Source organism: Ochotona curzoniae, unplaced genomic scaffold, assembly GCF_017591425.1.
Source record: "Ochotona curzoniae isolate NIBS_2020 unplaced genomic scaffold, NIBS_Ocur_1.0 contig_1, whole genome shotgun sequence".
In the NCBI taxonomy this organism is placed as follows: Eukaryota; Metazoa; Chordata; class Mammalia; order Lagomorpha; family Ochotonidae; genus Ochotona; species Ochotona curzoniae.
The window spans coordinates 36,600,803-36,626,987 of record NW_024464918.1 but is presented as its reverse complement, the minus strand read 5'-3'; positions in this window follow the sequence as shown (position 1 = coordinate 36,626,987).

The following is a 26,185-nucleotide window of genomic DNA, read 5'->3' as shown; positions in this document are numbered from 1 at the left end:
AAATGCTCATGTTACTCTCCCAAGGTTGGGGAAAGATGGCTTGGCTCTCCTAGGGCAGGGTGGTGTTGGTAGTCCTGGGGTCAGATGTATGGAACCTTGGGGCCAGAGGTTCCAGGAAGGCAGCTTGGGAAGCTAAGAGGGTATGCCTGGTCTTGCTGTGGGTTCCCAGGCAGGCAGTGTGGAACCTTGCCAGGCCGGTGCTACCAGGTTCTGATTCTAGGCAGGACTGGAGATGTGAAAGGAGTAAGCTTCACACTCCCTTCTGCTTCCCATCCCCAAGTTATATAGGTGAGAAACTGGGGTTCTGAGAGGAAAGGGCTGGGCTGGACCAGGGTCACCTGGCTGCGTCCTCTCTAGCATCTGGGGGTGGCCATGCTTGGCCAGTTCTTCCTTGGGTTGGTACTGTGTGTATGAACTCTTGATTCAGCTGAACACCTTGTTATGCTTTGTCTCACTTTGGTTTTTTTTTTTTTTTAAAGATTTTTTATTATTTTTTTATTGGAAAGGCAGATATACAGACAGGAGAGACAGAGGAAGATCTTCCGTCCGATGATTCACTCCCTAAGTGAGTGCAACGGGCTGATGCTATGCCGATCCGAAGCCAGGAGCCTCTTCCGGGTCTCCCACGTGGGTGCAGGGTCCCAAAGCTTTGGGCCGTCCTCGACTGCTTTCCCAGGCCACAGGCAGGGAGCTGGAAGGGAAGCAGGGCTGCCAGGATAGAACCGGCGTCCATATGGGATCCTAGGCATGCTAGGTGAGGACCTTAACCACTTGCGCCACCGCGCTGGGCCCTCACTTTGGTTTTAATTTTTTCTAGTTAAAAATAAAAATTATGTTATTAGTATACGAAACCATCCTTGCTAAGAAATCAATTTCCTGAATGTAAACATAAGTGTATAAATGCATGTGTGTGCATATACATGTTCTTGTGTGCCTGTGTGCATGTGTACGTAGCATGTTAACCCTTCTTCATTTCCATGACATAGGTATTATTATCTATTTTATGGAAAATAGGAGCCCTTGCCAAGATTGTACCACCTGATTCAGAACCCGGGCAGGCAGGTCCAGGGCTTGATTCTTGCGTTGTATAAAAAGGGTGGCAGAATCAACCACTTGAAAACAAGCCACTTTGGTATAAGGATTATTTTGCACTGAAGGCATTAGAGAAGAAGCTGATACAGGGAAAGGCCTTTGTCCCCCTCTGTTTGCTAAAAAGCAGGACATGCATTTACAAAGAGTCTTCCTCCTCTGTGTGATAGGAAGGACAAAGAATGATCACCAAAGACAGCTGTGGCCTTCCCTGCCTTGTGGTCTGCTATGCATGCCACCAGACTCAGCCATTGTTGGTTCCCGTGCATTTCCCTCCCACCAAGAGCTGCCCTGTGAGACCACAGGTTTTTTCATCCTCTCTAAAAATTGTTCTATTGCTGAAGATGCTGTGTAAGCAAGAGTTCAAGGCCATCCCTAAGGGATCTGCTCTTTCCCCATGTTTTCACCAGCTCACAGGGGGTTCTTCAAAAAGTCCATGGAGAATATATCTAATGACAAGCTGGGCACAGATTTTAACATTTTTACACCAAAATGGACTTATTGAACCAAAATGAGTTTATATTAGAAATTTTACTTGAGAGAGAGAGAGAGAATGAATGCTTGCATTCTTTAGCCTATTCGTCCCAATGGTTGCAGTGAGCCTTGGCTGGATTGTAGGCGAGACCAGGAGTGTGACCTTCCGTCAGTTCTCCCACGTGGATGGTAGGAACCCAGTGACTGCAGCAGCCACTGCAGCAGCCACTGCTGCCTCCCAGGGCGGGCATCAGCAGGAAGCTGGCACTAGGAATTCAACACAGGCACTTGCAGAATGTGTGTGTGTGTGTGTGTTTGTGCGAGGGGGCATCATCTGACGCATATTATTGGCAGAATGGTTGCTTCACCAAACCGTGTGCCTTGGGGATGTTTCTATGCCAGTACCTTAACACTCGCAGAGCCTTCTGTATTTTTTTCCCCCACAAGAAAAGTTATAAGCCAGTTTTCATGAAGAGGCAAAATTTAAAAAAAAAAAGTGGTTCAGCTTTCTCACCTGGTATTTTGGCAAATACAACAAGACTGCTGTTTTCAAGTGCTGAAGGGACAGGGAACAGCTCTGTGTCACTGCGGATGGGTGGTTCCAGCCACTCTGCGGGCCAGGGCAGTTTAAACTGGGGACATCTTTGTCCCAAGCATTGAGCTTTCAGATCTCTAGCTTAGAAAATATGTAACCTATGTGAATCAAGAGGCACCCCCTGGGATATTCCTTTGGCGCTGTGGCTAACTGCCACGCTGGAGGCTGCCCTCTCTTCCTTCTTGGTGGCGTCTCAGTCCTTGGTTACTGCTCAGCCTCCTAGACGTGGACACAGGCCTGACCCTGTGCTAGGGATCTGCTGACACTTTTGTTCTTCACTTTGTGTTTATCTATTCTTGGCAGATTTTACATCAAACGCAACTCCTGTGCGCTGATGGACAATGGCTGAGCTCTGTGCCCTGGTCCCAGCTCTCGGGAACTCTGTGCTTCTGGTGTACTTCTTGTATTGTTCCCCCCTGTTTCTAAGCAGCTTGATGCAGCTGCTGTTTTTGGACTTTTTGTTTATTTTGTTTTGTCATTCCCGAAGTGATCCAAGGTCTTTCTTTTTGTGGCAGGAAAGGACTTTTTATTTTCATCATCTACACGGCCTCCCCTGGCCCAAGCTTCGGCCTCTATGTCCTCTAGAGAATGTGAAATCTTCCTTTCAGGCCAAGTCTATATGCAGTGCTCACGTTCCTGTGCCTGGGAGCTGTTCCTCAGAGCCAGCCACACTAGGACTGTGATTCTGGCTTTCTTGCACTACTTGTAATTTTCTCAGAAGTTAATAATGGCCCGGTTTCTTTTCATTTATTTTATGTGTAGTGATTATGAATGATTCCCTCGACTTCATGATTGAACTGGAAAATTCTGAGTACTTAGACACATCAGACAGTCTACTTGTTCTGTGTGTCTACTGTTCAGGCAGGCTTGCAAAGCCTCCCAGCTCCTCCCTGGGCTACTGTTCTCCCCAGCAGACTTTTATTCTAGAACTTCTAGCCCCTTCCAGATTGTTCTCTGGACCCTGGTTCTCACCTTACTGCATCATGGCCCTTTTTGGATTTTCCTCTTCTTTAGGGGAAATGCTGAGGGTAGCTTTCTGAGAAAGGGGAAGTTGCAGGGAGGCTAAGACTTTGTTAACTGAAGCGTCTTTATTTGGGTCCCCCTGTTGATGGATGGTGCAAGAAGTTTGGATGTTAATCATGTCCCTTGCGATCTTGGAAGGCATTGTTCTATTGTCTTCTAGCTCCCATTGTTGGGGAAACATCACGTGCCTCACAGGTTCTGAAGTGTATATGACCTGCTTCATTTCTTGGGAAGTTTTTAGAATTTCTCTCCTATTCTGTGTTGTGTGTCTTGGGGTGATATTCTTTGGAATATAGCCTCTATTTCTTGGTTAAGTTCCAGTCATGGTGCTTTCTTCTTGGAGAATTTTTCAACTGTTGAAATACTGGGAAAATAATTTGTATCATTTCCTGATAATTGCATCATCCTTATTTTTTTGTTTGTTTGTTTGTTTTAATTTTTCTTTCCTGTTAGTTGAGTGCCAGACCTCATGGATTAATTCTTGAATTTTATTATCTTTTTATTTTCTGTTCTTTCTTCATTTTTAGTAGAAATTTCTCTTAATTTTTTCAAGTACATTTTTTTGTTTAAAAGTTTCTATCAGGGCCCAGCACGGTAGCCTAGCAGCTAAAGTCCTTGCCTTGTATGTGCTAGGATCCCATATGCAGAGCCAATTTGTATCCTGGCAGCCCCGCTTCCCATCCAGTCCCTGCTTGTGGCCTGGGAAAGCAAACAAAGGCCGGCTCAAAGCCATGGGACCCTGCACCTGCGTGGGAGACCCAGAAGAGCTCCTGGCTCCTGACTTCAGATTGGCACAGCTCCAGCCGTTGTGGCCTCTTGGGGAGTGAACCATTGGGTGGAAGATCTTCCTCTCTGTATATCTGACTCTCCAATAAAAAAAGTATTTAAAAAAATTCCTATCATATTTTTAACTTACAGGGGGTTCAGGAGTTTTTTTTTACTTTCCACATTTTCATTTTAATAACTTTGTTATTGTTATTTTGTGGATGCAATAGCTTTCGACTTGTTGGATTACATTAAACAATATATATCCATCATGTGAATATATTTTCTTCTGCTTCTACAAATATTGTTTTCCCCTTTTGGATTCTGTTATTTTTCCTGTTGGCTCTGATCTTTCACTTTGAGATTTTCCTGAAATGTCTGGTCATCTGTGGTTTTCCACACAGGCAAGTGTTCAACAATGAGCAGCAGGTAACCCCTGGGCGTTCTCTGTGTGCTTGATGCAGCCTGTTGACTGGGGACCCGTTGGCTTCTGGACAGGAAGGCAGGGGTGGAAGGAACTTTGTTTTCTCAGTACTGGAGTCCCTGATGTCAGTATTTTCATGTTTCTTCTCTTGGAAGGGGAGGATTTCTTTGCATAAAGGATTTGTTACCTGAAAGGTGTGTGTCTGGCTGAGAACTTCCTGGAACCTTGGTGGGTAGCCTGAGTCTTTACCAATTAGCTCGTGGACTTAACCTTATTCTTCCTGATTTTGAAGAGGTAGGGAGTGACACCCACCCTTGCTATGACAGTGCCCCCCACTCCCAGTGTACCACCACCTAGTGCAGAACTTCTTTGGGTCCAGCTCTTCGGGGAGTCGCTTCTCAGCTCTCCTCATGGCGGGGCAGGGTGCTCTTACTGCGAGAAGTAGATTACTGGTCGTCACACAGACAATGTACAAGTCCTCCAGGTGTGTTGTATAGACTGGTTTTCACAGCAGATGCAGGGTCACAGCACACGTGCGAGGGAAGGCAGAGAGATTTCCCACATGCCTGCTCCCCTCAGTGGGGTCAGCTTGCCCACCATCATCAGCCCCCATCACTGTCACAGCTTGGCTGAGCCCTGGCTCGGCGCTGCAGTCTCCGTGGTTTGGAGCCGTGGGCAGTGGCTGTGTCCTTGGACTCACTCTGCTCTCATGCAGGGTAGTTCCACCACCCTGGGGTCTGCTGTGCTCCACCTGCTCACCCCTCCCTCCTGAGAGTTTAAATGTTTATTGAAATATAGAGCCACGAGGAGAGAGAACCAGTCTTCTGTCCTCTGGCTCACTCTCCGCCAGGCTTTAATGCCAGGTGAGAGCCAGGAACTGGGAGCTACATCTGAGTCTCCCACAGGGTGTAGGAACCCAAACTCCAGGGCCATGTTATGCTGCTTTCCCAGGTGCATTAGCAGGCAACTGGATCGGAAGCACCAGTGTAACCAGGAGTGGATGCGGAGCTCTGACATAGGATACAGGCATCTCAAGGGGCCGATTAGCAGGCCGCCCCACAACCCTGGCCCCAACACTGACCTTTTCACTGGATCCATAATTTTGTCTTTTCCACACTGTAACATGGTTGGAATCATACATTGTGCACTGTTTTAAGCCTTGCTTCTTTGATTCAGTAGTACGCGTTTGTTTCTTGAATGTTTTCCTGGCTTGATGGCTCATTTATTTTTAATGCTGAATCGTAGCCTGCTGTCTTTAAGTGCCAAAGTTTATTTCTCTGTTCACCTACCGAGGGACATCTGAGTTGCATTATGAATAAAGCTACACCAAGCATCTGCGTGCAGGAGTTGGCACTGACAGGTTGTTTAGATAAATAACCAAGAAGACCACTGCTGGATGCTGTGGGGAGAGTGACTTTTGCTCTGTGAGAAGCTGCCCAGCTGTCTCCCAAAGTGGCGGTACCATTGTGGATTCCCACTGGCAACAAGTGAGAGCTCCTCTTGTCACCAATGCTGTTGGATAAAAGGAAGTGAAAGCCCAGCTCAAACGGCTTCAACAGTCAAGGCATTGCATCTTACAAAGCGAGAATCTCTGCATGAGGGCAGCTTCAGCTTTGGTTCATTTTCCACAATGACAGATTGTTTCCATGTTTTCACTCCAAGTGTTCTTCATGGTCCCAAAGTGGCTGCAGTGGCTCCACCCAGCCCTTATGTTCTTGTATATGTGTGCTCATAGACAGAAGAGGTAGAATTCTTCTCTCGTTTCACTCTTAAAATCTAGATGAAGTGTTGCCTCTGTAGGTTTGCAAAACTGAAATACTTAAGAGCTGTAAGTAAAAGGCCCATCAATGCTGTCCTTACCTGCTCATGAGCAGCACTTCATTGCGCATACTTCTAGAATCTGCATAATGTGTATCATAGGCGAAAATGAATAGACATTTTACCTTCCCTTCTCCCATTTCCCCAAATGATAGCCTACTCCATGTACTTTTGGACATTCTTTTTGTCACCTAGTTCAAAATTTTGATCCAAGAAGTGTATCCTGAGTGCCGTTTGTAATCTGTATCATATTGCACTCTCTAGAGTCAGCCTTGTTTATTTAACCAGGCATCTCTCATGGCTGTGTAGGTTGTCTCCACTCTGCTTTTGTAACCTGTCTGAAGTTATGTGAGGACTCCTGAAGGACAAGTACCCAGAAGTGGAGGAGGACATGTGCGGGAGGGCTCCGTGATTGTCCAGCTGCCTTTCCTGGGATTTGTACCAGTGTACTCCCTTGTTGGCAGTGTTAAGAGGGGCTGGTGGTGGGGGTAGGGCTTTCTCCTCCATGCCTAGAGTGTTCTTAATGCATTTAGCCTTTGGCAAAGATAAAAGATAAAAACTGGTCCTCCTGTGCCTGTTTCAGAGCTGGTGGAAGTCCCCAGAAGTGTCCCTGTAGGCTGTTCTCTGGAGTGATGTCTCCTTGGCCAGCAATTTGTAGTGTGTCATTTCCTCAGCCAGGCAGCAGGAGGCATGGACTAGCACTTGCTGGTTCAAGGTGATTCCCACTTTGAATCCTGTGATGGGGCTGGGAGAACACGGGCTTTTGTGAGGCCAGGAGGTGGGCTTCACAGCTGTAGTGCCAGCAGGAGGTGACTGTGGCTGTGTTCCAGGTGCAACCACCTGCTAGAGGACTTGGCCTCAGACTTGTGCCTGCAGGGCCAGAAAAGATTGCTCTTAGTAGTTCTTGATTCCATGTAGTCACAGTCACTTGGATATTGGGGTGTGGGGACTGGCTGCCCTATGGTCACAGAGCAGCCCCATCCAGGATCCTACTTAGAATACTGATGTGTAAACCAAGCCAGGAGGAGGTGAGCTTTAGAACAGGGCAGCCTGCTTTCAGACCCTCATTCTGCTGCTTTGCAGCTCTGTGGCTGCCTCCCCTTCCTAACCTGCATTCTCTTGGGTATAAAACCAGGCCAGGAATCCTTGCCCTGGGGGCCACCATCTCCTCACATGTTGCAAGGTCTGTGTCTCCTGCTTGGCCTAGGCTGGCACATGGGCCATGCTGTAAGTGGGCCAAGTCCGATTTGGCACCCCTGCTTCTCGCAGGATGGGGAGGTTAATCCTACTGGCTCAGCTCTGGGCCCTCGGCGCCCGGGGATGTGGCCAGAAGACCCAGTGGTCCTGCCAGCCTCCCAGCCAGTGCAAAGTTGAACTCACAGGTGCTCATGTCTGTGCTTGTTGAGTGCACACAAGAAAAGCAGTACACCAGGGCTGAAGCGGCTGCTACACATCCTGATGGTGTTTGGCGTTCTTGGCTGTGTTGAGATAGAATTTCCCTTGATACCAATCTGCATCGAATCATTTACACTTGCCGGGCCTCCCGATGACGCACATTGTTTATCTGTGGCATCAGCTCTATATTGATTTATCAATGCCCATTGTGTCCAAGGATCAATAGCGTAATTGCATCTCCAGCTGGTGTGAGGCTGCAGTGTGCTGGCCACGTAGAGACCCTCCCTGAGCAAACAGGCTTCCCAAGCCTTTGTGTGTTTTTGTGGGTCTTCCTGTGCATGATATGGCTTTAGTGGATGGCGTCCTGAGTCCTGGTGTCCGGCCCTTGTCATGGCTCTGGCTGAAGACTTCCTTTAGTCAAGACAGCCCTGGTGGCTGTGTTGGGTGTGTGCCAAGGGGTCTAAGTGGACAAGACACCTTGTGGGGAGTGTTGTGCACAGTGGTGGAGGGAGCAGTGCTGGCTGTGGGTGTGGATTTTTCTCTTGCGACTGTCCTGTGCTGGGTGTGACTGTACTTTGCTCTGGTTCTCTGGCTGTTGCTCATGTAGACAGATTCCTGGATCAGGGATGTAGTATTTGCTGTCTGGATCGCCAGGATCTGTACTGCACAGGGCAGGGGCCTACTGGATGCTGGAGGAAGAAGTCGCGGGATCCCAGGCTTTCATCAATTCCTGCAGATGTTCATGAGACAGTGGTGAGGCCAGGCAGTAGGTGGAGCTGTGTTAAAGTCAGCCCGGAGTGAAGCCGCTGGCAAAAGTCAACAGACAAGAATGATCATGCACCGTGTACTTCCAACATCCTGAACTCCTATTGGCAAGTCTTTTCCTACAAAAATTAGGGCAGTCTGGTCAGTCAAGGGGTGAAATACCCCCTTTGTGAAGCCTGGGTGTGGCTTGAGCAGATTGGGTCTAACAGAGCAGTCCTCCGTACACACTGTGCTTCCTCTGCCTCATCTATCTGTATTACTTACCTTTTAGAGGCATACATTGATGAATTGCTCTATTAAATGGGAATAAAGATATTTAAAGTCTTTAATGGGAGAGGAATCACAAAGGAGTTTTAAAGACTAACTTAGAATTGTATGCAAGGTTCAGCCCATTATGCTAATTTATTTTTCAGGAGCTGAACAGCTTCAGGGAAAAAAAAAATATCAGCCTGTTCCCATCTTGTTACAGAGGCTGGGTAATCTATGTCTCATCAATGCTAACAAATATACCCCCTAATAGCAGTTTGTGTTTGCCACGGTGAGAAATGCTTCCCTGGAAAACATTATTAGCAGTTATATTATCTCACAGATTGCACACTGGCTCAATGGAGGGGCCCAGGAAAAATATAATGGCAGATTGCAGCCGATAGACTCTCTATTTTTATGTTAGATAATTCATTATTTTGCAAAGTTGGAAGGAAGTCTTTGGATACATATGCACACACACACATAAACACACACGCACACACACACACACACACGCACACACACACACACACACACACAGAGAGTCTCTAGGGTTCACATTGGTTGAGCAGTGTGGGCTGGGATGTGCTTGTAACCCTCCAGGCCCTGGCAGCTTCTCCCCCTTGCCTGTCAGTTGGAAACAGGGCCACCTTACACAGTGGTCCTGTCCTTGCCTCCACCCTGAGCCCAGTCCACTTGTTTAACAGCCACATCCCAGCCAGGCTGTGTGCTCCACCTGGATTGGAGTGGCATGTCCACCTTGGCAGCCAGCACCACGCCTGGTGTCCCTGAGGGCCTCAGCTGTGCTGGACAAACAGAGGCCTTGGATTTGTGGGACATGAGGTCCTGGGATGGGGCTGATGGATGTGTTCCTAGGGACCTGCTTCTCTGCCTGTTGGAGCTCCTCTGGACCCAGGGCAGAGTCCCAGGCCCCTGCTGTGTTCCTGACCTTGGCCTATGGATGGCAGCAGGGTTTTCTGCCCAGCGTGAGGAGTCTCCTGGAGCAGGGCTGGGCCTGGTAGGTCTGGGAAGTGGGAAGGAAACGGGGTGTCTTTAGGGGGCTGATGGCTGGAAAGGGCAGGAAGGAGCAATGCATGATGTGTCCTTAGGCTGTTGGCCCCAAGGACGCTCTTTTCTGTCCTTTTTAGCCTTGGTATAACAGTGGACTCCTCTCTTCCTGGGTGCCTCTTCACTTGTGGCACAGGGTTTCTCCCCTCTTGCCACACAAGGGCAGGGTGGGTAGTGACTCATGGCCCTGGGTAGAACCTATGGGCGTCAGCTGAGAACCCCTGTGCTCCTCTGAGCATGACTGTGTAGGCAAAGCAGGAAGGGCCTGTAGGGATGCCGAGGAGCCTCAGTTGGCAGCTGACTGCTGTGAGACCCGGACCTGGGCTGAGTACAGAGCCTGTCCCTTGTGGGTCCTGATCTCTGTGAACCAGAGAACATGTACAGGGACCTCAGGGGGTCAGAGCCCTGCTGCTGCTAGCCTCCTGCACCCTCAGCTGTGGGTAGGCTTTTGAGCAGGAGAGAGTAGGCACTAAAGCTGCTGTGGGGCAGGGACGAAGGCTCTGAGGTGGGAGTCATATGCCAAGGATAGGCTGAGCCAGGCTGTGTGCAGCTGAGGCTATAAGAAGGTGTCCAGTGCCCGTGGGCCTGGCCACAGCACCCAAGGTGCCAGAGGGACAGATGTGCACCTGCTCCCCCTGTGTTTTCCTGCTGAGCATTCTGGACAGGTGCACATAGATGGGCCTGGGTTCCCCTTGGGGCAGCACAACAGAGGCCCATGAGGCCTGGCTGTTCCCATCCTTGAGGCATTGAGTGGTTTCTAAAATGGATCCTGGCTCCTCATCTGGGGACATTGAGAGGGACCCCAGACTACCTCTGGAAGTGAGGTCTCCTGTCAGTGTCCCAGCAGGAGACCTTGGATCAGCCACTGTACTTTCCATTCTCATTATCACTGGAGGTTGCATCACCTATCAGCAGAGCTGAAGTTTTGGTTCCTGCTGCTTGTGTGCAGCTGGTGAGGCTGTGGACACGACTGCCTGCAGCTGCCCTCTACTGGACGCTGTGTCTGGCCTGAGACCATTCCTGCAGATTCTGTAGCACCTGGGCACCTTAGCCACAGGAGACAGCCAGTGAGCTGGGAAAGAAGAGCCTTGTCCTTGCCAGTGGTTACCTTGCAGGAGGAATGAGCCAGTAGTGCCCACCCTCTTTCATGGAGCCTGGGTGCCTTTTGTTCCCGCCCTGCCTGTAGTCTTGCTTGGTCACTGTGCCCCAGATGGCTGCCCCTTCTCTGTTCCCTGACTTTCCTCTGCCTCCCCGCCCTGCCCTGAGTCACTGCCTATCTGCTGGTGCCTCTTTTTGAAGGGGAAAGCTGTCATCTTTGGTCTACTGTCTGCCACTATGGTGCAAGGGCCTTGCCTGGGGCCTCCGATGATGCTTTGGGCTTGAACATAAAAGGAGGCATTTTGACAGCTTGGGAGGACAAAGTTAGGGCCAATTTGGGAGGTGACACCAAGTGCTTTCTCTGGTACTCAGGAGGGTGTTTGGGTGGTTAGCACCTGCTATGTGAAAGTCTTTCCCTTTGTGGCAGCATTCAGGTACTTTGGTGGCACTTGGGTAGCTCCACCCATCTCTTCCAGACCCTGCACTGAGTGGGAGCTATTTAGACGCCTGCTGGATCAGGAGCCAACCAATGGGCTTTCTGTGCTGTGGGGGCCTGCAAACCCTGTGGTCACTTTGGGCCTCACTTTCCTCATCTGGGAAGGGAGCTTGAGCTGGCAGGGATCCCAAGTGTCTTTCATCCCCTGCTTGGGGCTCTTCCATATCTGTGGCCTCACCCCTCCCCAGGGCCAGCATAGCTGTATGTAGGAGGTTGAGGTCCACCTGTTGTTGAGACATGATCAGCAGTCAGTCCAGGATGCTGGGGGTTCCTGGGATCCTAAGGCTTGAGACCAGAGCTACAGCCCCTGTGACCCCAAGGTGTGGCCTCCCTGTCCTTCCACAGAGTTGCCAGGGGCCCTCCTCTTATGAATGATGCTCTGGGGGTGTAGCCAGTGAGGGAATTGCCCATAGTGTGGGCTCTGACCCTGGCTGCTGGAGCAGGGAGGCACATGTGTGTGACCCCCTCCCTCAGCTTCACTGTTGAAGAGGAAGAGATGCAGAACCCTGCAACGGCTCAGGGCAAGGTGCTCTGCCATTTATCCTGTTGTAAGAGGCTTGAGTGGTGGGGATGGGATCTGGTGTCCTAGGGGGAGGTGCCTGGGGTTGAAGTCCCAGGCCCAGGAGTCCTGCGGTGTTGTGGCCATATGCTCAGCCATGTGTACCCGTGGGTCCTGGGTCTGTGGTTGTGAGCACTGTGGGCTGACTGTTAAAAAACTTTGCATCCATGCTAAGCATGCATAGACTTTTCCCTGTCAGTATTTCCTAAGTAATCCAGTGACGACACTGTTCAAATGGCATTGACACTGTGCGAGATGTTGGAGCCCATCTTGAGCTGATCTGCTGTTTGCAGGAGGTGCAGAAGGGCTATGTGTGTTTTATGCCAATACTAAACCATATATTTGAGGGAGTTGAGTACCTGTGGGTTTTGATGTATTGGCTGGAGGGAGATGGAGCAGCTGTAACTGATCCCTTGGCATTGAATAGAATGTGTGTGTAAGAGTGTGAGAGTGTGAGAGAGTGTGTGTAAGTATGGGTATATGTGAGTGTGAGACTGAGTATTAGAGTGTGTATAAGTGTGGAAGTATGTGTGAGTGTGAGTATTAGAGTGTGTATAAGTGTGGGAGTATGTGTGAGACTGAGTATTAGAGTGTGTATAAGTGTGGGAGTATGTGTGAGTGTGGGTGTGAGTGTAAGAGTATGACTATGAAACTGAGCATATGAGAGTCTGATGTGAAGAGTATGTGTGTGTGAGACTGTGAGTGTGTGCATGTGAGTGTGATGGAGTGTGTGGGACTGTAAGTGGGTGTGTATCAGTGAATGTGAAAGTGTCAGAGTGTGAGACTGTGCATGTGGCTATGTGTGTGTGAAGACTATGACTGAGAGTGTGTGACTGAGTACACGAGTATGTGAGCCATGTGAGTGTATGAAGCCGAGTGTGTGTGAGAGTGTGTGTGTCAGTATGTGTGAGCAGGCATGTGAGTGTGGATGTGTGACTGTGTGTGCGTCTTTGTGTGTGTGAGAGAGAGTATGTGTGACTGCATGTGTGTGTCAGGGTAAGTGAAAAGAGAAGTGGATTTAGTTTCCCCCCGAACAGCCCTGGAAACTGGATTCCAAAGTCAGGGCCCTGGAGCTTCCCTCTTCCCCCACACATTTCTCTCCTAAACCTCATGAGTTGTTGGCGGCTCTGGGGGTTTCTGGCCCCCACGACTCAAGTATCCCCTTCTCTCTGCAGGCGGCAGGTTCCCTGGGCCTCTCTGGGTCCTTCTTTGTCTCTTGTAAGGACACTCACTGACACTCATGTGCTCCCTGCCCTGCTATGATCAGTTGTTGATTTATGCTTCAATCACATTCCAAATTGGGGCCCACTGTGAGCTCCTGGGGGATTGGCTGCCATGGGGACTCCAGTCTCTGTGTATATACCTCTTTTTCTGAGGTGGTCATTTGCACTGGAGCCAGGCAGAAGGGACTGGCATTCTTGCTGGTGGCAGTGTGTGTTGCTGTCACTTAGCTCCAGGATGGGCCCGGACTCTCCAGCAAGCCTGGCATTGAGTCTTGGCTGCTCTACTGCCTGTCCAGTTCCCTAACAATGTCCTGGAAAGGCAACCGAAGGTGGCCCAAGTGCACGGGCCCCTGCACTGTGTGGGGGTACTTGGAGGAAGCTCTGGACTCCCAGTTTTTGTGTGGCACAGCTCTAGTCATTACAACCATTTGGGGAGTGAACAGTGGATACAAGACCTCTCTGTGCCCTTCCCTCTTTCTGTAACTCTACCTTTAAATAGTTAAGAGAGAGAGAGAGAAAGAAAATGCATTCTGTAGAAAGTGCTTTCCAACTTTCCTCCCCATTTATTTTTTTAATATTAAAAAAATGGGCTCGGCGCGATGGTGTAGTGGTTAAAATCCTCACCTTGAACAAGCTGAGATCCCATATGGGCGCCGTTCCAATCCTGGTGGCCCTGCTTCCCATCCAGCTCCTTGCTTGTAGCCTGGGAAAATAGTTGAGGATAGCCCATACCTTTGGGACCCTGCACCTGCATGGGAGACCTGGAAAAAGATCCTGGCTCCTGGCTTCAGATCGGCTCAGCTTGGCTCAACTCCAGCTATTGTGGCCGTTTGGGGAGTGAATCATCGGATGGAAGATCTTCCTCTCTGTCTCTTTCCTCTCTGTATATCTGCCTTCCCAATAAAAAGAAATATTAAAAAAATATTTTCAGTTTGAAAGACAGAGAGAGAGAGAGACTGGTTTTTCTAATCATCTGAAGCCAAGCCACACCGTGGCCAGGAGCTGAGAACTCTGAAAGCTCTCCCATGTGTCCTGCTAGTCCCTTCCATGCTCTTTTTTTTTTTTTAGCTGAGCCATTTCCTGTTTACTTGAGTGCCGTCCATCTCTCCCCTGTGAGTGTACACTCCATGGGGTTGGCACTGACTGGTTTACAACTGGGTTCCTGCACCTGTGCAGAGCCTGGCATGCACAGAGAACTCTGTGAAGTCTGTTAGATGAGTGAGTGCTGCTGTGTATACACATGTGTGCACGTGTCCTACACATCCCTGCAGACTGGGCAGCCTTGTGATGGTTGGGAACACTCAGTGCTCCTGGCAGGGGGCCTGGGCCCGCTGAAGCCTTCCTGTTCATCCGGAAGCTGCAGGTGTTCGGTGCTGCAGATCTAGGCTCAGCTTGTCTTCCCTGGGTCAATGTTCTCTGCACATAGCAGCTGTGACTTGGTGATCACTGAGCTTACTATTAGTTTCTCCTGGTCCCATGCAGTGTGGGGTGAGCCTGGCCTGTAGCAGAAGCAGAAAGGTCCCAGGGGCTGGGAGGGACTTGCATGGGTATGGCAGGAGGAGGAGTGTGTGTGTGTGTGTGTGCATGCGCGCGCGCATGCATTTAGGGGTAATCGCATCAATTGGGCTGGGCCTGTAGCTGTTGGGCCCGGCTGACTCTGGTGTTTATTGTCCATTGGTGAGGTGGTACCTGGTAGAGGTCAGCCGGGCAGCTAGGCCCTGAGCAGTGGTGCAGGTGTAGCCAGGGCCCTGCTCAGTTCCAGGAGGTTGCAGTGGCCCAGGTGGTCCCCTCTCCCCTCAGCTCAACTGAAAGAGCAGAGTCCCACTTGCTTTTCCTTCTCTTCTTCCACCTTGTCTTCTTCTTGCTCATTTTTCTTCTTCCCCTTTCTTTCCCCATGTCTGGCTAAGAGAGCCTAGAACTTTCCAGAAGGTTTATTGGTGGGGGTTGGGGGTATTGGTTCTGGGGAATGAGGCCCATTCTCGCTGAAGCTTCAGAAGGAGGCCATAAAATGTGGGCATTCAGGTTTCTATTACACGTGTGGAATGTGGAAGCCGATGACGGTCTATGAAAATTCAATAAAGCCCGAAAACGGCATCGGGGTTGATATCTGTAATTTAAAATAATGGATACCAAGAAATTGTTTCTCATTTATCTCTCTGCTGAAAATGTGGCACTAGGAGACTTCATTAGGCGTGGATTTTTTATTTTTTAAGAAAAAAAATAGTGTCATTTATCTCCATCAATGACAGTTGTGGGAGGTGCCTGATGATTGTGTTTAATAAAACCCAACCAACTAAAGCTTTTCACAGTTTGGGGCAAAGCCCGCAGGCACACAAACGCTGCTTTGCAGTAGAAGCTGTGCAGGCACTTGTGCCCCTTGGGGTTTGTTAAGTGGCCCATGTGGCCCTGGTGTTGTTCAGAGGTCAGGGAAGGGGCGGGACAGGGCTGACAGGGCTGTGTGTGTGGTTGGGCCCCCAGGGCCACCTGTGGTCTGCAGCCCTGACTCCCAGAGGAGCCTGGAGGTGAGAGAACGCTTCCTCCAGGCCAGTCACTGGCTCTCAGCCCCAGATGTGCTGCCCATGGTTGGAGGGAATCCGGAAGTATGTGAGCCTCCGTGTGTGTTCATGTGCATGTCCATGTATGCAGGTGTATGTATGTTTGTATCATTGTGTGAATGCATGCTTGCATGTTTATGTCTGTGTATGTATCATGTATGTGCCTGCTTGTGGTGTGTGCGATTCCCATGCCTTTCCCTGCAGTGTTAGCAACATTCCCCCCCTCCTTTTTCTCATTTTGTAAATCCAGATCCAAGCCTCCTGTTCCCACAGGGTGTCAGACAGCCCATCTGAGGGTGACTCATTGGTTCCCTTCTTAGGATGGGGGACATTTTAAATAGAATCTTCAGGTCCTGCTGAGGGTGGGAGGTAAGGCTTGGTTCTGGGTCCAAACCCACAGTGGGATCTGGACATACAGGCTCCAATGAGCTTCCTGAGTTCAAATCCTTTGTCTTCGGGTCACAGGCTGCTTTTGTGCAGTGTGCCAAGCAGGGTGCTGCCCAGAACCATGAGGGTGATGTCAGGGATGCAGGGTGACCGAGGGCATTCTGCTCCGCAGGATGGAGTTCCCCTGGAGAGGCCCACCCTGCTGATGGTCTGCCGCCTGGTGGCTGTGTTTCTGCTCCCTTCCACCACCACCCCCAATTCTTAGCGTGTGCATGGGGGTATGCGCGCGTGCACACACACACACATGTGTGGACACACACACACACACACTCTACAACAGCAAGCCTGGAGCATCAAACCACAGCAGCTGAGGACATCCCACTGCTAGGAAACAGATCAAAGGATGCTAATTGATCAAATATTAAATGCCAGTTAAATGCCATGCTGAATAATTCACCTTTTCTCCCACGAGCAGCTTCGGGGTGGCTGGAGTTGGAAAAGGGATCGTCATGCTGGTTTTGGTTGTGAGCGGGGTGGGAGGAAATGTTGTTTGTTTTCCTGAAGTGTTGGGAAATGTGTGAGAACCACAGTCTTCACTTATTAAATCCTGTCTGGTGGGAATGCAGTGTCAGGATTTTGCTTTCAGCTTGCTTTTTCAAGAGTCAGGTGCAGGAACGTGGAGATCTTGATGTGTGTATGTGTATGGAGGTGGCAGTTGTGGGCGAGAGAAGGGGAGGCACAGGTGGCAGGGCTGGCGGTGCTCATGTCCTGGAATGGCCCCCAATACCCACACGCCTGGGAACTGTGTGCATGCTCTCATCCTTGTGTGGTGACTGGATTTGGCAGATGTGGACATACTGAGAATCCGAGGCAGGGACATAAGCCTGGGTTATCCACTTGGGCCCAGCTTGAGCTTAGGGTCACATTAAGGAGAGAGAGGAGCATCAGAGCCAGGAACAAGGAAGCCAAGTACAGGCTGATGCTGCTGGGGGCCAAGGTGCATGGGCATCTCCAGGACCTGCAGCAGGCATGGAGTGGGTTCTGCATTGTGTTGAAGGTGGCACAGTGGGATTTGGGGACAAGGTTCCAAAGGCTCGTGGTGAGTGAGAGAAAGGCACAAAGCAGGGAGTGGTGTCCTCAACTGCTGTCGCCTGTTCTGTTCTGGGGACAGGAGGGAGGGACAAAGCCTGGGACTGCTGGGAGCGCAGTGTTGTCTTGCAGCCAGGAGTGGGATTTTGCACACCAGGGCTACTGTCTTCCTCAAGTCCCCTCTGCAGGTACATCTGGCTTCTAAAGGACCTGACCCTGCTGGGCAGTCTTGCTGGGAGTCTCGGTCTGTCCCATTTAGACCCACTGGCTCACATGCCTTGGGTCAGGGCCCAGCATGGTCTTGCCAGTGGTACTAACACCAGTGGAACAAGAGAACTTGGCTCTGGGCAACTCTCCCTGATCCCTAGCCTGTAAATGCAGAACTTTAAAACATGTAGACATTTCCCCAAGGAGAAACACTCAACACAGAAGTGTTGGAAAGTCAAGGGACATAATTAGAAGGAAACGGGGATGACCTTAGGTTAGTGTTGATATGTATCACTTCATTCCTAAGGCATGTATGTGTGTATTTATAGATATGATGTGTAATAAAATAGAGTTTTTCTGTAAATATTTTGTACACTGTTTCCCTTTTTAAAAATAAAAACTATTTATTTGAAAGAGAGTGACAGAAAGACAGATCTTCCATCTGCTAGTTCATTCCACCAATGCCTGCAGTGTTAGCACTAGGCAAGATGGGCGTCAGGAGCTTCACCTAGGTCTGCCGCGTGGGTATAGCAGTCCTAGCTCTTGGACTATCTTCTACTGATTTCTCAGGCCATCAGCACGGAGCTGGAATGCAAGTGGAGCAGCCTGGACTCGTACTGGCACACGGAGGGAGTGCTGGTGCTGCAGGCCGTGACCTGTCTACTTCACCATAATACCGGCCTCTGTTCATTGCTGTGAAAATATTTCTCCATGTCTTAGGCATCCTCCCTCTGTATCATATTTTTGTCTAATACTCCATCATGCTAATGTGGGGAACTCTGATCAATCCTTGAAATTCGTGTATCTGTGACTCATGAATCCAATCAGGGTGTTGATGGTGAACTTGGCTTCTATGTGTGCATAGCATGACAGATGGTGGGCAGAACCAATTAACCTCTTGCTCTTACTCTGTGCTTGGAGGAGGGGAACAACAGGGGGGCTAATGAGAGTCCAGTCGCAGAGTGGGTTCTGTGCCCAGTCACTGGCCAGGTGACCAAGGGTCAAGTAAAGGAGATACCACAAGGCCAGTGACTGTTCAGGAAGACAGGATTCTGGGAGGGGGCGATGGGGTGTCACAGACTCCAGATGTGAGACGGGGCATGTGCTGCAACAGGGGCAGATGAGGAAGCCACCATTCTCATCCCATTTTGCCCTTCAAAAAATGCCAAAGACACAGGAGTGGAAAGCAAATTCATGAGAAACAAAGCCTGGCTTTCCACACAGGATGAGCTACGTCGAGGGCTGTGTTTATGGGATGGCTGAGCGCTGATTTTCCTTTCCTTGTTACTGCTTCTCTGTGGATTTGCGAGTTTTCCCTAACATCTGTGACTTTTGAGTTGAAAATGCTGAGAAAATGACTGGGAAAGTCAAGAGCAATTGTGGGTAGGAGTTGGTGGGAGGTTCTGTGTCTGGAATGAAGGGCTCCAGAGAAGGGGACCATGGTCAGGATTCAAGGAATCAGTTTATGAATCTCTCTCTCTCTCTCTTTTAAAATTTATGCATTTTAATTGGAAAGGCAGATATACAAAGAGAAATATCTTCCATCTACTGGTTCACTCCCCAAGTGACCTTAACAGCTGGACCTGAGCCAATCTGAAGCTAGGAGACTAGAGCTTCTTCCTGGTCTCCCACGTGGATGCGGGGTTCTTTTTTTATTATTATTATATTTTGACAGTCTTTGCATAGCTAATTAGGGTAAAAAGGTTCAAGGTCTACAGGAAAGTGGGTAAGACTATTATTTTTTTCCATGTTGTTTCCTTCATGTTGGATGCAGGGTTCTAAGGCTTTGGGTGGTCCTCTACTGCTTTCCCAGGCCACAAGCAGGGATCTGGATGGGAAGTAGAGCAGCTGGAATTAGAACCAGCAGCATATGGGATCCTGGTGCATGTAAGATGAGGACTTTAACTACTTGGCTACTGTCTTTCTCCTTAAGGCCCAAATCTTTCTGCTTAAAGCACCCCTGCATTGATCCATGCTGGCTTGGAGAGGATGTTGGTAGGCAGTTTCTTTGTTTTTTTCTCTCCCCCTATGCCTGCTGTGGACATGTGTGCAGATGTCCATGTGTGTGCCCTGTTCCCTCCTGTGAAGAGGTGTGAGCTGACCACGTAGGCTGAGCTCTGCTACAGGCTCTGTGGGTGCTTGGGGAGGGGCCCCAGCAGGCACACAGTCCCAGAGTGCCCTTCTACATGGGCCTAGTTAGCTGAGAGTCTGGCCTGGTTACCTGGCCCCCTTTTTCCTCCTGGCTTCCCCTTACCACAATGCAGGAGGAACCTGTAAAGACAGTGCTCAGAGGAGTGCTCAGTGATATTGAATCTGATGCTGAAGGGCTGTTCTGGATTTTATTAAAGTTCATTACTTTTAGTTACAAAGCAAGGAGTTCGGTGGGCTCCAGTCTCAAGTGGACTGTTTCCCCACCTTGTCCCCAGTGGGCAGCATCTTCACTCTTTGGCTCAGGAAGAAGTGGAGGACAAACAGCTTCATTTCAAGGAAGTATGTTTGTCCTCAGAGGCTGCTGAGAATTGGAGGACACTCTTGGACTTGGTTTGAAGGGGAGTGGGGAGCCACTGTAGCCCTGGTAGCTGGGAAGTCCCTGGCACTTTGAAGACTGACCTTGATAGGGAGTGTTATACAGGGCCAGCCCCAGGAGCCCCTGGATCCTGCGTGGAGCAGGTATGTTTGCCAGTGGCCACTTGGCTGGGGAGGCTTTGCCAGGTGGGTAGAATGCTGGAGTGACAATGTGTTAGTTCTAACACTGGCCAATCTCTTTCTTCTCTCCTATCACCCAACACAATTTCTGGCCTGGGGAAAAAATGGTTATGGCTAGAAGTGAAGTTTGAAAGGTGCTGACCTATAATAGTTGACCGTCTTCAGGGCCTCCAGGACCTTCAGAAATAGGGTGTGGCTGGGGGCCAGAGTGTGTGGTATGGTGGGCTTTTCACTGCAGCACCTGCCAGATTGGGTTTTACAAGGTTTTGGCCAAAGCATTTGTACCAGAATATGACTTTAGAAGGCATGTGACCCAGTGAGGGGCTAGATGAGGGGAATGTAGGGTCTTGAGGCTGTTGCTGTTGGAAGGCAATGGGAAGCCACACAGGGGTCAGCTCTCTCTCTTTGGCAGGAGAGGGCTATGTGGGGCTGACATGGAGGTTTCTCCCTCCCCAGGAAGCTCAGGAGCTGTGAAGCTAGGCCGAGTGTGTTGCCTGTCTGGGTCCTGGGCTTCTGATGACTGGGTTCCCTGCCCTGAAGGGAGAAAGTGGACAGCAGGGGCATCCTGCATCTTGGGGGAGGTTAGTCATCTGCAGACTCCCAGATGTTGTGGCTCTTGGGTCCATCACACGGGAGCTGAAGTTGGCTCCCATAAATGTCTCTTCTACCTTGCTTTTCAGTGGCACCAGTATCTTTATCCACTTGGTCACTGTGGAACTTGAGGAGGGCTACAGAGTGGTGAAGGCACTGTCCCTAGTGGCCAGAAGCTTGCTAGTTGGCAAGGAAGACATGTCCTGTCTGTAGCTGACTGAGCCTCAGCTGAGGATGGAGAATATCCAGGCCTAGGGATGATGGTGTTGTGCAAGCCTGGGGAAGGCTAGGTGGGCGAAGGAGCCCTTCTCTGGGACTCTGGGCTTTGATGAAGACTCCAGGGCAGGAGGTTTCAGCAATGTTGCTCCAATGGTGAAAGCTTGGAAGAGAGTAAGGAGCTGGGTGAGAGGAGGAGAAGGGCTGAGACTGGATGCTGAGCACCGCTGGAGGGAGCTTGGGTTGAGCAGAGGACACCCTGGGGAGGCCTTTGAGCTGGAGTGAACTGGTTAAGCCTTGCTTTGAGAGGTTCCTTTCTAAACTAAGCCTGGGGCTGGCAGCGCAGTGGAGAGAGAGGAGGCAGTAACCCAAGTGTTATGGACTCTGCCTGGGAGAGGTGGTGGGGTTAATCTGCCTGTGACCACAGCATCCACAAGGAAGGTGTGGCAGAGGTGAATCAGCCCAAGATGTCTCTGGGACCCCCTACCCTTCTGCTGTGTTGTCTGGGGTCTTGGCTGGAAGTGTAGAGGGACACCTAAGTCTCCAAAAGATAGCAGCCCCAGGCCCAGGTAGGGCTGACCATGCAGCTCTTGCTGTCTTGCCCTGCAGCACCAGAACCAACCCCTTTCTCCTGGTGTCATTTGTTGCGGCTGTGCCTGGCCTGCCTGGCTGCCCTGGCCTGCCCAAGTCCTTTGCTCTCGCTGACCCCTGTCTGCCACTCTCCTTTCCTATAACCTTGGGTGTCAGAAACCAACATCCAAGAAAAAGCCTAAGACCCCACCAGTGAGAGGGATCTCAAAGATCCTGTGGTGGTGGGGTCTGAGTTGGGGGTGGGTAGGGGACCCCAGGGCTGGCACCTGAGATATGTCCTTGTTTTATTAAAGATTAAAATTTAATAAAACTGAATTTACGGACGATGTCCCAGCTTCACATGCATCATTCAGGGCCATGCTGACGCAGCATGCAATGCCCACCTACCTCTGAATTTGGGCAGCCACAATGGAAGGTTGGTGGTTGCTGAGGGTTGGAGGATATGGCTGGACTGGTGGCACATCCCTACCTGCCAGAGCTGGGGGTGGGCATGGGGCCTGGGCTCAGGTCAGCTCAGGCCAGGGCTGCTGTCAAAGGCTCCCCCGACTATTAGCACGCTGAGCATCTCTGCCTCCAGGGCAGCAGCTCGCCCTTGAAGTAAGCATAAGGCTGAATCCAAAGTGCTAAATGTCCACCTGGGGAGGAAATGGGGGATAGGGATGAAGAAGGCACTGGGGCTGGGGAAGGAACCGAGGATGGACTGAGCAGCCAGGTCCTTGCTGTGCAAGTACCCGAGCCTGTCTTCCCCCAAGAAGCAGCACTAACTGGACAGCCTCCCCACCATATCATGGCTGGCAGCACCTGCGAGAGAGAATTGGGCCTGAGTGGGCCTGAAACAAGTGGTGCCTTTTCTACCTTGCAGTGTGAACAGGATGTGGCTGGGTGTTAAGTCCCTGCCCTCACAGAGCTGTGGTCAGGAGAAGGGCAAGGTCACAGAAGTCAGAAAGAGTCAGAGGCATGCCCAGTATGGAGGAGAACCATTGTGTGTGTGTGTTACACACGTGCATATGTGTTACATGTTTATCTGTGCATATTCACTGGCACGCATGTGTGCAGGTGTTCGAGGGAGGCCTGTAGGAAGATACGATTGTTGACCTGGCCTTTAGAAGTAAGATTTCATTTTTAAAAAGTAGAAAACTTGGGCCTGGCGCTGTGGCCTAGCGGCCAAAGTCCTCACCCTGAACGTGCAGGGATCTCATATGGGCGCTGGTTCTAATCCTGGCCGCTCCACTTCTCATCCAGCTCCCTGCTTGTGGCCTGGGAAAGCAGTTGAGAATGGTTCAAAGCCTTGGTACCCTGCACCTGTGTGGGAGACCTAGAAGAAGTTCCTGGCTCCTGGCTTCGGATTGGCGCAGCACCGGCCGTTGGCGGTCACTTGGGGAGTGAATGATCAGACAGAAGATCTTCCTCTCTGTCTCTCCTCCTCTCTGTATATCTGACTTTGTAATGAAAATAAAATAAATCTTTAAAAAAAAAGTAGAAAACTTGAGAGACACTTCGCCAGCCAGCTGCTGAATGTCAAGATGTGGAGAGAGAAGCCTATGAGAGGCTGATCTGTGGGTGGGATAAGATCAAAGTGGTGGGCTTCCTCTCACACACACTTACAACCCCAGTCTGACAGGTTCATCCTATATAGTATTTTAGCATGTGTTCTAAGTAGTATGTATCCTATTTAGCATATAGTATATTCCACATGGTATGTAGTATGTGCTCCGTGTAGTATGCAGCACATTCTCTGTAGCATGTGTTCTGTGTAGTACGTGACTAGGACCACTCAGCACATTACACACTAGGAGAGTGGGAGATGCCAGAGCTGACAGGAGCTGGGGGGGGGGCAATAGCAAAGCAGGAGGAGGACAATGTTGAGTGGAAATCAGTAGAATATGGACTTGAGTTGTTCAAAAGGGGTAAAAGTGCAGCTTCTGTTGGAAGGTAGAGACCAAGAAAATTTCAATGTGTAATAATTTGTGTCAATTTTGGTGATAAAAGGTTTTCCCTGAAGGCTAGAACTCTGGTCATGCCTCTCACTGCTGCTGCTGCTGTTCCTGCTGCCACCATCGTCACATCCACGTGGACTGTGCAGCATCTCCAGATCCCACTGTGTCTCCCTTCCTGGCCCTGAAGAAAGCCCACCCATGACCTTATGGAGTGTTTGCTCTGTAAAAGGCAGGACCCTGACCCAAGATGGTCACACTCAGCCTGGTAGGGCAGCGAGGAGGGGACGACACATGCATGCTCTCTTGACAGTGGAGCAGGTGCTTGCTCAGGTGAGTGCCAAGAGGCAACTCCTGAGCATGCGTACAAGCTTCCGCTTGCGTTCCTGAGCTGGGCACCTGCTCTAAGCTGCCCCTCGCACCTCGCAGACCCAGGCCCACCACCAGGGACAGGGCAGAAACCTTCACAGCAACCATCTTCAACCATGGGGAAAATGGCTGCAGTTTGGCCCAGATTCTTAGAGTAGAGAGGGCAGTGAGACATTTGCATGAAGGCCTTGGAGGGCCTGCAGTTCTGTGCTGTCACAGCTATGAGTTTAATCGCTGTTTATTTTTAACTCTGTCTAATGTATAATACAAGTCTGGGCTCTGGAGGCTGCTGCTGCCCCTCTCTGCTCCGTTTGTGAAATCCCATTTACAGAGGACAAATAGCTTTTGGGTAGAAGAGTCTTTCCTCTTCAAAGAGGCAGTTAGTGAGCTCTTCTCTCCCGCTACTGCTTGTCTGGGCTTGGGCAACACAGGAGATGATCTGAATTCTGTTTCTACTCTCTGGGGGCCCAGTTGGTGGGGGAGGCAGCTTAGCTGTTATCTTTGTTGGCCTCAGAAAGCCCAAGAGAAGGTCTTGGGATGGGCTGCAGAAGTGGAAGGCAGTGCCTGCTGAGGAGAAGGGGTCTATTCCCGCCCAGCAGCCCTAACGGCCCCTGGCAGGTCTCTGGACTTGTTCAGATTCCCAGCAGGGTCTCTGGGACCAGGGCCTAGGGCGATGTGACTGCTGGGTTTGCCATGGTTGTGTGAGAATGCCCTGGGCCATGTGATTGGCTGGTCTGTTTAATCCCTGAGCCAGGGTGTTTAGGACACAATGGTGTAGCTGTCACTGGCCATACAGAATAAAATTTGTATTCATCTTTGAAAATGGTGGGAGGAGAGAGCATAAGAAAGAGGGAGGGAAAGAGGAAGAGAGAGAGAGGGGGAAAGAGAGAGAGAGAAAAAAAAAAAGAGAAAGAATCTTCCATATGCTGGTTTATGCCCCTCATAGTGCTGGACCAGGCTGAAGCCAGGAGCCAGGAACTCCATCCTGGTGTCCCATAGGGGGTGGCAGAGGTCCTCCTACTTGGACCTCCAGAGTCACACTTGGCAGTAAGCAGAGGGGAATGAGGCCTGGACTTGAACCCCAGCACTGTGGTATGGAAGGTGGGTGCCCACGTGGCATCTTCACCACTATGTTACATGTCTGTCCTTGTCTTTTTAGTTTTGGTTGGTGAGTGTGCCCATCTCTAGAGCAACATAGGGTCCAGGGTCCTCAGGTAGTATCTCCTGCCTGGCACCCCTGCTGGCGATCACTGGCAGGTGGCTTGTCATTGGATATTTCTCCACACCGCTTCCTTTTCCAGCTCTGCTAAAGGGATCCAGTGGTTCCTCTTGCCCTTGTCTGACGTGGGGCTTGGATTGGGGTTATGGTATGAAGGACTGATGGCGGTCTACTTCAGAAGTGTGGTCACAGGGGGACCTGGAACCTCTGGCTCTGTAGCCCTTGGTCTGGTGTCTGGGGCCCTGTTGGCAGGCTTGCTGCTCTGCTCTTGGAGCCAGGCCCCTTAAGCTGTGTGAATGGCTGTCTTAAGGAGAGCAAGGGTTGGGCAGTGGCTCACCTGGCTTCTGTTGATGTGATAGTGTCGCAGGGGTTGATATTGGAAAGCTTAGGCCCTGGCTTTGGGCAGTGCTGGGGTCTGTACTCAGTTTGGCTGGCATGGCACTGCCCTCCTCTCTCCTCTCAGTTTTGCCTTCTGTAAAGTGTGGGGAGCTAAGATTATACATTTGTATTTATATCACACAGCTAAGCCTCAACTGCCCCTGGTTCCTGTGTCCTGCATTGTCCCCTTCCCCAGCTCCCTGTGGAGGTTCAGGGATACGAAGTGTGGGTGTGGCCAAGCCTGGTGCCCCCAGTGGCTGCCTCTAAGGTGACAGCCCTTGCAGAGTCAGAGACAAGGTGGTGAAGTTGAACTCAGCAGCAGGGACCTCAGAATGGGTTTGGAGTGGGAGGACAGCACTCATTGTATTGCATGCATTTTCTCAATTTGCTGGGACAGCCAGGTATGCTTTCTCGACAGGGCCTGGTTGTTCAGGATAGTTTAGTCCAGCAGAGGGCCCAGACCCTACCTTTGGTAGGCAGGTCCTGCTCCCTGCAGGGTCTCTAGTTTTCCACTCTGCAGACTTGAAGTCCCATGCTCTTAAAGCAGAGTCCTTCTTGGATTTGAGGCCTAGTGATGGCAGGCCTCACTGTCCCCATTTCACAGGGGAAAGAGTGTAGCCCAGAGATGACCTGGCTCTTTGCAGGCCTTGCTGGGTCAGAGGCGTGTCTCACTGTGGCAGCTATAGGTTCTTCCTGTATCAGAACGCGGCCATCCATGATGTTTGCCACTCGTATGTGGCTCCTGAGCACTGAGGACAGATGTGTCAGGGCCAGGCTGTGATGGGAAAGATAGCATGCATCTCAGTGAGAGGACTCAGGGAGCAAGGTATGTCCTTGGTGATTTCTTTCGTGAGTGGTTAGAAGAAACTACATGCCCTGGCACAAGTTATTTCTGATATGGTTGT